General features: G+C 38.3%; 1 protein-coding gene across 2 annotated transcripts in view; it reads left to right on the forward strand.

Moving 5' to 3' along the window:
- STK3 (serine/threonine kinase 3) overlaps window positions 1-12187 on the forward strand; it is a 231922-nt gene that overhangs the window by 152417 nt on the left and 67318 nt on the right. The gene's annotated exons all lie outside the window — the stretch shown is intronic.

Consider the following 12187-nt stretch of genomic DNA (forward strand, 5'->3'; position numbering starts at 1 on the left):
AAGATAGCATTCCTAACATTTACTTTTCCAATAAAAAAAGTGAACATAAAATTCTGTTCCAGTAAATACAACATAATATTATTTCATGTTGTCTAAATTATCAGTTAAGCCGCAGATGACATGAAGTGCAAGCCTAAGAGAAGAAATAAGGGCTTGGTTGGGAAAGGAAGAAACACTAGGAAGAAGGATCAAGAGACAGGGATACTCCTGGAGAAAAATCAATTCAGTGCATATTTATTACCATTTGTCATATGTGAGGCACCATGCCAGGCATGCTGCAGGGGCTAAAATGACGATTAAGACTTTTTCTCTGATCTCTGTTGCTTACAGAGCAATGAAGACAGAGATATTTTCACAGACTAGCATTTCTTTTTGTGTATATATAGATTTTTAAAGATTGCAGTTAACAAGGCAGGACCTTGTGATTTCACAGTTATAGGCCAAAGCAGATTAAGTCCCTTTTGATACCCACTGACCTTCCTCTTCTCCCTGTTGCCCTAGTCACGTGTAGTCAGTGTCAAAGTCTAAGTACTAGGCTGGTCTCCACTACACAGCACTGCTTCTAAATGGCACAAAAGCAGTAATACATGATTTCTTGCATTATAGAGCCTAGAAAGTTATATTCAGGGATTCCTTTCTATTATAAAATGAAAACAGGAAGCATTTTCCTCTGTGACATTGTTTTCTTTTTGCTACTCCCCGCAAGAGGCTGCTTAGGAGATCTTACCTCATGGCTTTAAGCCATTCGTTCACTGCTCTTACTTTCTTCCCATTTCCTAGTACATACAGCGCATTATGGCTGTATACTTTGAAAGGGAGGGTCATGAAGCACAAAATGCAAGCAGATTGCCATGTAGTTATTCTTGGGGGGAACTGGGAAAGGGATATGAATTTATTTTTAATCTCCCACAACTGGTGAGTCTTCTGAGCCTTTGCTATGGAAAGCAGCCTGAAACAAGTATTCCTAGCTAGGCTTCTGCCTACAGTAGGCATTCTGCATCCAGAACTTGCTTACCCAGCTGTACTGGATGGTCTTGGAGCCTCCAAAGCCAGCCAGTGTTAGGGTACAAGTTATGTGTCCTGTAGATCAAGAAGACCCTATGATAAGACACTTTACAACATATTACCCATTAGCATGGAGTATCGCTTTTCCGCAGCTGATAAAATTCTTTTACTTAAACTCTGTAATTCTTAGCAGACTGGTTAGATGACCATTGAGTGCTCTGTTGTATCTTCTAGACAGCTACTGATCTCCCTACAAAACTACATAAACAACTTTTTCTGTGCAGTCACATAGTTGAACATCAACATATAATCACTGGTTATTAAAAAGTCTTGGGACGCCTGGGTGGCTCAGTTGGTTAAGCAGCTGCCTTCGGCTCAGGTCATGATCCCAGCGTCCTGGGATCGAGTCCCGCATCGGGCTCCTTGCTCCGCGGGGAGCCTGCTTCTCCCTCTGACTCTGCCTTCCGCTCTATCTGCCTGTGCTCACTCTCGCTCGCTCTCTCTCTGACAAATAAATTAAAAAAAAAAAAAAATCTTAAAAAAAAAAAGTCTTTATACTGTAAAATTCATGCCGGATTATATTTAATCCAACATTATATTTCAAGGACGAAATATGTGATGATGATTTATCAGACATCATACTTGGAAATTACAGTGCAGATTTCCACGTATTTTTTTGTAGTGAGTTTTAGCTTTGACAGCCACAGAAATCATTCAATATATGTTATAATTTTATGCCCTAAATATATTTTTTTGGTCACAGAGATTTTACTGAAAGCTCATTGTTAAGCTGAGCAGATAGTGGCTTATATACTTGAATTTGTTTATGTGCTTTAGCAAATTTTAAATCCCATGAACCAACTTTCCATGTATTTTAAGTATCTATAATTTAGACATCATTCTGTGGGAATGTATGTGGGAAAGTAATGTGGGACTTCTGTGTTCCCCAAAATCTAATCAAGTGATATTAGTGTAACCTGCAGGGTTATTCATACTGTAATATAGCAATAGTAAAGAAAATAAAGAAGTTATTGAGGCAGAACTTACTTTCCCTGAAACTACATAATTAGTTGCAGGTTTTTTTTTTCATGATCTTAATCTTCTTTAAAACTTCTTATATTAGTTGATATGAATTCTCAGGTTATGTCACATGAAAACCCCATTTGCTAATTTGTCTTTAGCATTTTTGCCCCCCCAAATTATAGCAACATATTATTTTTAATTTTCTAAAATCTCTACAGTGTTAAATTGTGTGCTAAAGATCCTGATTTCCGTAACGTTTTCCATTGGAGTCTCAAATGAATTATCATATTCTTGTCAGTTTAAATTATGTTCGCATACTCTTTATACCTTTATTCATGAATCTCAAAATTATGGACCTGTTTCCCTTAACTCTGAGAAGTGTGGGATATGACTATAGGAAGCAAAGTTATTAAAAGATCTTTTGAAGGGAAGTAGAGAAAAGTGAGAAAAAAATGTTCAAAATTTGATCTGTTTTTTTAAAAAGTGGGCCTAAGAGCATGTCCCCAGAAGAGCTCTCCAAATCTGTTTTCAGCATCGACGGCTTCCTCTCACTCAAAACTTTCCTATGTGTTTCTCGCTCTCAGCTCTTTCTCCTACAAAGTGGCTATTTTAGACCTTCACGAAATTTCTTCCTGCCACTTCTCTTCTCAGTTTCAATAGATGACCTTGCTTTCTGCTTCACAGAAAAAAAAAAAAAAAAAAAAAAAAAAAATTAAACATTATCCTGTGAGAATGTAGAGATGCTATTTAGGTGTTTGGTATAAGATAGAAAAATTAAGTCATCCTTGACTCCTCTTTCTTCCTCACCCCTCACTGAATGAACACCACCTCATGAGTTCCGCCTCCTGAATATCTCTGTTCTCTTCCTACCATCTCTGCTTGCCTTTCGTTAGTGTAGCTCCTCATAGTATATCACATGAAAGGTTTCCTAATTGATCCCCTGCCTCTATTGTTGGTTCCTACACTCCTCACAGATACATCATCTCTGTCTTCTGCTATGGCTCTCCAGCAACTGCCCACTGCTCGAAACTTAAAGCCCAGTGTGGGTTAAAAGCCAGCAGACACTCCAATGTCTGCTCCCCTTTCTGTTTTCTTGGCTCACTGTTCCCTGTCTAGCTCTTTTAAGAGCTCCTCAGCTTTGAAAATGCTCTTTTATGCCTTTAGGCTTTTGCTCTGCCCAGTCCCTCTGTTTGGATTGCTGGTTCCTTGGCTAATTCACATCATCCTCTTAGGTGCAATTAAAGGGTTGCTTCCCTTACTGACCCAGGTTGGGGATGTTGCTCCTCCCCCCATAGGCTGCCGCCTCACTTCATGCTGTTACTCTGAATAGCGTTTGTCATACTATTTCCCATTGCTTGTTTCTCTGTGTTCCCAATGCTTAATGCAATATCCAGCACAATAGTAAAAGTTCATTAAATATTTTCTGACCAAATGATGCGGTGTTGTGAAAAAACCATGGGATTTGAAGTCAGACTGCATTTAATTGTGTTCCTCTTTTCTGAGCTTCAGTGGTGTGTATTTGTGTCTCTGGTTTTTGTGTGTCTGTTTGTATGTGTGTGAGTGTGGATTCATTTAGGTAGATCCATAAGGCACCTAGCAGGGTAGGTCATCAGTAAGGGATAATCTCCATCTGCTCAGTCTATCAGTTTGGCCTTCAAACAGCGTGGAAAGCTAGAGCATCTGGAGAGCCCAGCCCTGCTTCCCGCACAGTGAGGGAGGCCTGGTCTATCTGAGGCTGCTCATGTTGAGCCATTCTACTCAGTGGCTCTGTCCTTTTCCTTCCAAAGGCAGACTTTTGCTCCCACCCTCCCCTGCCTCCTCCAAGACCTTGTGCCATCTCTAGTTACTCAGTAAGATAGCCAGAGGGGATTCTATAGAAAGTAATGACTTCCAAAATGAGCGAGGTGGCACAGACATAAATGTGAGCGATTTGAATGGCAAGATGAGGAAATGGTAAGGGAGCATTCAGCTGGTTTGATTACCTCCTCAGTAGAAGTATGATTGCTAATGCATGTTGAGATAACTTGCAGGTGGGAGAACTATATTTCGCTGTTTGTGCAATTTGATGTCTCTGTGAGAAAAATGGGAAAAAGTACTACAGAAGCATGAAAGAGTCTCTTGAAATTTGAATTTCTAATGAAATTTGAATTTCATTATTATTATTTTTTATTTTCAGAAAAGAAAAATGGGTGGATTTCTCAAATTATAGCTGTCATCAGTGGAAGGTCTGGCATGTGCCAACATTGTGCTTAGGACTTTGCCTACATGATCTCATTGACTCCCCACAAGGACCCTATAAAATAGCATTGTTACTACCATTTGCTCCTAGGGAAACTGAGCCTTGGCAGTGTGAAATGACTTGTTCAAGGTCTCACAGCAAGTAAGCAGTGGAACCAGTCTATAGATCCAGGTTTGGCCCCCAGATCATATCATTACTCAGGGGCTGGTGGATTTGACATCCCTCTTGGGCAGAAGTCTAAAACATCTATGAATTCTTTAGAAAAGGAGACCTGGGTCATTATAACTCCACATAGGTTTGCTGGGAACAAATCATATCAGAATATTACTATTTCCTTTTTTAGACAGCATTGTTAAGCTTCTCAGTCAGAGGAAGTGCTGGGTTTGGATATTGTGTTTTAGGAGTTTGGGAAAGTATTTGACAAGGTCTCTGTAGAGGTCCTTGTAGACACTATGGTATGAAGTAGCTGATGTTCTGCTCTGAGGTTTGAACGGTGGTACCTGGATAGGCTTGTATCAGTCAGGGCTGATTGGAGGAAACAGAAACTTCCCTAGGTGTTTTAAACATAAAGAGATTTAAGTCAGAGATGGAAATATTAACAAAATCAGTGGAAAGGTTGGAGGAAAGGGCTGTGTAAACTAGGCCTCTAGGAATGACTCCTCCTGTATCCCAGAAGCGACCCCTCGTGGGACCTACTACTACTGCTGTCGTCAAGAAGGCAGTGAATCCAGAGGCTGCCGTTAACCTCTGGAGTTCCGTACTACAGACTGAGCTCTTCCAGGATGCAAACGCTCCCACCATCCCTGTCCCCCGGGAGACTGGCGACTGGTGCTGGTATGCTGCTGGGAGACCCTCACAGCTTCATAGCTGTGCTTGCCGGAGGCTCATGGCCTCTGCCTCCCCTGTTGCCTTCCCACTCATGAAAAAGTGCGCTTATTCGGATAAGATGCAGGGAGTTCTGGGAAGCCCAGTGTTTAGCTCTCCAGAGGCAATGCGGCAGTGGCTACATTTCAGTCAGCCATAGTGTTAAATCATAAATTGTCAACGAGAAGATTTCTTACTGATGCCCTAGGGCTTAGACCTCAGTCCTGGCTAGGCTCAGCATTTTTTACAGAAACTTGGATGAAGCTATAGAATGAAAGTCTGTTAGAATTGCAAATGACAGGAAGTGAAACAAATATATTCTAAGACACGATCAGGATCCTCTGAGATCTCCACAGGCCAAGAGCAGTGGGCTTGATTTACCAGATAAACCCTGCTCCTGGGTCCGTGTAACTAACCTCACAAGTGCCCATCATTGCAGGAGCCCCTCAGAGATGCCAGTTCTGCAGACCAGAGTAGGGCCTGGGCAGCTCTGAAAAATAAATTTAAAAAATTGAAAAAACACAACTGTACAAGTACTTCTGAAATGTGGCTAGGACTGATAACCATTTTTTTAGAACATGGAAATAAGCAGCTTCACTCTGCTCTCTGCACCTAGAACTTGTTTGGAGTATTTCAGAAGGATGGAGACACAGTGGGGCATGTTCATCAGGGAGTGAGCCAGATGGTAAAGTAGAACGGAGGCCATGATGTATTAAGAGGGGGTGGAGGAGGATGCCTGGGTGGCTCAGTCCGTGAAGTGTCCAGTTCTTGATCTCCGCTCAGGTCTTGGTCTCAGAGTGGTGAGTTTGAACACTGGGCTCCACATTGGGTGTGGAGTCTGCTTTAAAAAAAAAGAGTGGGTGGAGGTCACGTTTAGGTTTTACATTGTTTATTTACATTAACCTTTCATAACCAGTTTATCAGTGATTAAATATTGGGTTAAGTGATTGCAATTGAAGAGATATTTTTAAAATGTCCTTTTTTCATACACCTGTAATATCGTAATGACTTTAAAAATATATCACGCTTTATTGTTTCATTTTGGACAGTATATTTATGTAGTTTCATTTAATTACTAAGAGAAAGAAAAGTGGGTTTTGCTTCAGATTTTTAGGAGTTTAGCCTGGAAGTAGGTTCTAGATTGATTTTAAAAGGGTTTAGGAGAGTACCAAGAATATTCCTGCTCTCTCATTCATCTAATGTCCCTAGACGAAATTGTGAGAGACCTTTGCTCTGAGCAGCAATGTCCATGTCCCATTTTTTGCTTAGTGACATCTTCTCTCTAAGCTCTGGTTCATTTCCTTTCTTTCCTTCTTCCTCCCCAAACCTATTTTAGGAAAGTATCAAATATACAATTATAAAATGATTAATAATGTTTTATGTTTATTAGTCATCCCCCCCTGCCAAATTACAGAGCTTTGGGCCAAAGGAGTAAATTGCTAAGGAAGGAATTTGATGGCCAAGAAACAATTAACCAGTGTGGCAGACTGTGTAGGGGATATCCCATTCCCACATCAAGAGCTGACCATTCTTTCATGAAAAACTGCTGTATGCTTCGCTAAGATTGATTTAGTGCATGACATGACAATAAAGGTGACACAGTGAACTACAGCTCCCACTTGCAGCTGGGTGTAAATACCCATAATAATACTGGGTATCCAGCAGCCCTTGGTTTACCCTTATAGAGGTACAAAATGTCCAGCGAATGTGTGGCTATAGTGGTTTGGAGTTAGTTAGTTACCTGTAGGTACTGAGTATGTTCTGCTCTACTGTGTGCTCTTGATCCGTGGGATGTGGAATGTTTAATGATGTGTGACCCAGCTTGGACCTCTTAGTGTAGGTATTTTGGTCATAGGATACTTCTTTTACTAGTAAAAGCACTGACAAGCATGGAAATAGTAAGAGTCTTTCTTGTACAAATGAAAATTTGTCTTTCTTGTAAAGGCCTCTGAAGAAAGGGTTTCCATAGACACACAGTGGCCATTACAATGGTCATTACTCACACAGGAAATCATCCCTTTCATTTAACTAAAATCCTTGGGCTTCAATCTGTCTGTTTCCCTTTATTCTGCCCTCATTGAAGATGGAAAACAGCTGGTCACTATTTTCTGTGGAAGAAGCCTTCAAATACCCTCGGATACTTATTAAATTGTATCCTCAGACTTTTTCTGGCTGAACAATTTCAGTCCCTGTAACCTTTGTGCAGGTATTATTTTCTAAGCTTTTAATCTTTTTTATGAATAGCCTCTGGATCTTCTCCATGTTGTCCGTATCCTCCTTTGTTTTAAAATAGTCTGATGAAGTTAAGAAAAAGCTGATGTCAGTAGCTTCTGTATTAACATCCTGGTTTTTATATGTATTCACCATACTCTTGGCAACAAATTAAAGGACAGATTTCCAAGATCATTAATCAGGTGGAACACCCACATCTTAAAATATTTTTAGAAGAACAAATTAGGTAATATTCATAAATCCCTTTGATGTTGAAATATCTAATGCTAAAGTTGTGATTAATTGTTGTTTCATTCCGTATACTTAAGTGTCTGGGTCATAATCATGTTAAGAAATTAAAAATTAAACAAATTACATTTTGTTAAAGTATTTTAGGAATTCCTTTCTATATTTAAATTTTCATGAAGGCATTTTACCTGTTTAGAAGACATGTGCAAATTAAGAAAGTTAATAACTTATTGTGGGTAGACTGGCATATTTGCTCAAGGTGTATTATATTCACACAATTTAGTTTCCTTGCACATGTTCTAGGGAATGTGTGAAGGAGAAGGAAAACAATTTTTTTCTTTAAAATCTCACATGCACAAAGGGATTGAGTGGTGATTATTTTATTCTCTATTGCTACAGAATTTTTAGTTCCACAGCAAGTAGTTGAAGGAATTGGAGCCAAAATTGTGGAACAAGGTCATTTGGAACATTAAATTTATTATTAAAATAAAAATATATTTTTATAAGCTAGGGTCAGAATTCAGCTGCAACTAGAGAAATTGTTGTCAGTTTAATGTGATTATTCTTTCTGTGTTTAAAAAAAGTATTTGCCATAGCAACCATAATCACGTAAGACAGAGCTTACAGCCCCAAGACTTTGTGCTTCACTCTTCTGTTAAAGGAGTTACTATTTCTTCTTCCTGTTTAAAAAAATAAAGTGTCAGAATGTCATTCTGTCTGTCCCACACTTCTGTGAACATGCATTTCATTGTGGACCCCGTTGCACACAGTAGGCATGTGTTCAACATTGTGTAGTTAAACATTACTAGGCAATTAGAGCTGCCTTCCACCCCATAACTTTTAAAACAAACCTAACCTATTTTTGTCCTTAGAAAATTTAAAAAGTGGCTTTTAAAATTTTCTTTATATATAACACAGATATGTTCTAAATGTTAATACTGTTTTAAATAATGGAAAATATTTGGAACTATATGTATATACATTTGTGTAAAAAATTATGTATCTGCATATCATGTTGTAAAGTCATCTGAAAAGAAAAAGCTAATGGAATAGACTGCCTTCTTTTATTTAAGTTGGGTGTTAGGCTTTTGTTAACTCTCCGTAGGAATGATTATTTCTAACTTAGGAATGGGTTAATTTCCAAAACTTTGAGTGCAGAGCCCGACAGGCATTTTACCATAGGTTTTTAGACCAGCCTGTAAAAGACACTTAAAAATTCTAATGTATCTGAAATGCAGTGAAAATTAAACCACTGTGTAGAGTAGTAGATTTCAAGTTTCAAATTGGGGTATTCCTGTTATAAAACAAGATTGCTGCTCCTACCACTTCCTATGTCCTCCAATTGGGAATAGAAAGATATCAGTTAGGGACTGAATTTGGCTATATGTACCCAGAAACCCAAATAATATGGCTTTAACAAAATAGGATTAATTTCTTTTCTCATTTAACAAGAAATACAAAAACAGAGTGTCCTGCATTGGTAGAGTGATTTCATGCTGTCATTAGAGATCCTTTTTGTAACACCAATTTAATCTTCCCTTGTCCTCCTGCTTACAGAATAACTGCTAAATCTTCAGCCATCAAGTCTGCATTCCAGGCAGGAAGAAAGAGCAGGAAGAAACAGGGTGGGGTGGAACCCATATCAAGAAAATAGAGCTTGCCCAGAAACCCTTTTCTCTTATGTCATTGGCCAGAGTTGTATTACCTGGCCATTCCTCTCCCCAAAGAAGGGAGCACCTATAGATATTAGGTAGGCAGATTTTTCATTTTGTGGCACTGGGACACTATTGCTGACTCATATGTCTTGGGACAGAAGCTCCTGATGAAGACTCGGTTAGGACCAGCACAAGACTGTTGGGAATGTAAGTGTAGATTCCCAGAATGAAATTTCTTAGTGATTATTTTTTTTTCCTTTTGGTCTGTCTCCTCCCTTTTTAATTGTCCCTACTCATTTCTGACCATGTTTTTACTCTTCTTGAGTCAATGCAGACAAGAATACTGTCTGGCTTTATCATTTTTCCTTACTCTGCATCTCTAAAGGAAGTGCCTACCCAACCCATCTTACTTTTTCATGTGAAGGTTTTTATAAAAGACTAAAGTTTCTGCTGCTTTATTCTCTGTATTGGAAAAGCAACTCAGAGATTTTATTTTTCTCCTCCCCTTTCCTGCGCATGTTGCTGCTCTTAAAATGTAGGCCGTTTTAGAATAGCTACTCTGTAAATATTAGTTTCCGGGGCACCTGGGTGGCTCAGTGGTTAAGCCTCTGCCTTCAGCTCAGGTCATGATCTCAGGGTCCTGGGATCAAGCCCCTCATCAGACTCTCTCTGCTCAGCAGGAAGCCTGCTTCCCCCTCTCTCTCTGCCTGCCTCTCTGCCTACTTGTGATCTCTGTCTGTCAAATAAATAAAATATTTATAAATAAATAGATATTAGTTTCCAATAGGAAAAGATTAATCTTGTATTTACTCAGATATAGAGGTCTGAATTAAGAGTCACTGGTATATCCAGAGATCCCTGACTGCTTCAGTGCCGCACCAGGACATTGGTGAAGATGCTGGAATGAAGAGTTTCATACCTCCTAGATGAAGAGAAAACAGGGAAGGCTGTCAGGAGTTTCTGTGCTGAAGCCAGTGTTGACTGGAGGGAAGGGCACTAAGCAGTGGGAACCTGGCCTGGTGGGGGAAGCCAGGCATCAGGGAGTGCTGTTTTCCTCAAGGGATTCAGAATGTAATAATATGTTTTGGGTTTTTTGTTTTGTTTTGTTTTTTGTTTATTTGTTTATTTTGTTTTTCTCAAAGTACCTCCATATATGAAATTTATTTTTTTAAGAGAATGCTGTCTAGGAGTTTGCTTCAGTGAAACGTTCTCTGTATTTGTCATATGCAGTTAGTAATTGTGATCCTCATGGATTTCTTACTGTCCCAGGAATTAGTTCCCAGTGAAACCATTTTGACTCTCTCTGATTCTGATATTACTATATAAACATTGATAACCCTGTCTAGTACCAAATATCAAAGTTTTGAGATCTTTGTGCATGTAAGCCATCCTAAGACTGGCTAGTTCAAAGAAGAACTTACAACACCAATAAATAATCCTGTTACAAAATTACTCTTAAAGAAAGAAAAGAATATTGAACAAAGAAAGGTTTTATTTGAGGGAGTATCTTTTTTCCCCTCAATCATTTGATTTACTCAGTTATTTTATGGAAAATTTATTGAGCTACACTTGTAATGTTTTATTTTTTATTCTCATAGAAAGGGCACAGGTGGAGGATAATTGAGGTTAAATTCCTGGATTTATTTTGGAATAAAAGGTTGCCATAGGAACCAAATTTCAATTCTGAAGATTGAAAAAGATGTCTTATAATGATGAGGCCCAGACATGAATTAAGGGTTCTTAAAATTTGATGAAAATGTTAATGGTATGTGTATGTCCCATCCAAATGTCAGTAATTTAACCTTGTCAGATGAACCAATTTCTTTTTTTAACAGTGGGAGATTTTAAGGACGAAAGTTGAAGATAAAGTATCATAAACCCAAAATCTTTATATTACATATATTGATCATTAAAATATATCTTTTCTCCCATATTTTGGTCCTTCTTAACATACAACTAAAGTTTGCTCTGACCTGAATCTAAAGGCAGCTTTGGCTGTTTTCTTGATACACTGTCCCTCAGGAGTTCTTTTTTCATGGATTTTTATTTGAGATATGAGAGTGTTCTATGTCCTGAAAGTTTACTATGAATATTGATGTTTTATGCTATCCTAATTTTTATGGAATGCCTCAGTATCTTTTCCGGGAGTACCATTTGGGTCCCAGATGTCTTGTCACACTTATTTTCAAGGCTTCTAAAGCCTGAGCAGCTCTAATTAGAGGATGAGTCTTTAGATAAACAGTTTTGGGTTCCTTTTTTTTCCACTAACACATGCATATTCTGAATATCAGATTCCTTCAGACTTTACTGGGACAAATCTACAGACTACAGTCTAAAAATTGTAGTAGTCACAATAATTTCTCAAATTTATTGCCAGTACACAGTTGCTAGTAATGAAATACTAGCAAGCCTCTACTAATTCAAAAGTAATGATGTTGAAAAGCCACATACCATCCCATTAGCTCTTCCTCATGCCATCAATGTTGAACATCTGGGTGGATAATCAGAAACACTCATTGATGATCATAGTTATCTTATTTGTGAAATTATTTGGGTAAAGGATTTGGGTTTCTGCATTAGGGAACTTATAATTTAATGAAAAGGTAAACTCAAAAACATATATAAAAGATATAATCCTTACTAATAATTATTCTTGTTTGCTTACATTATATCATAATGACTCATTTGATCAGCAATTAAGTTCAACCATCATCATCAGAACACCTGTGAGAAAATGAAAAAGGCCTCTGCATAGGTATTAAAAAATAACATCACTTGCAAATAAAGATCTGCAGATGTATAGAGAAAAACTTGGTTAACATAATCAGCAGGGTTTTGAGATGCTTGTACAACCCAGGTTCATTGTAGCATTATTCACAATAGTCAAAAGATGGAAGCAACTCAGGTGTTCATTGCCAATGAATGGATAAACAGAATGTGA

The sequence above is a fragment of the Mustela nivalis genome (assembly GCF_964662115.1).
Source record: "Mustela nivalis genome assembly, chromosome: 2".
Classification (NCBI taxonomy): domain Eukaryota; kingdom Metazoa; phylum Chordata; class Mammalia; order Carnivora; family Mustelidae; genus Mustela; species Mustela nivalis.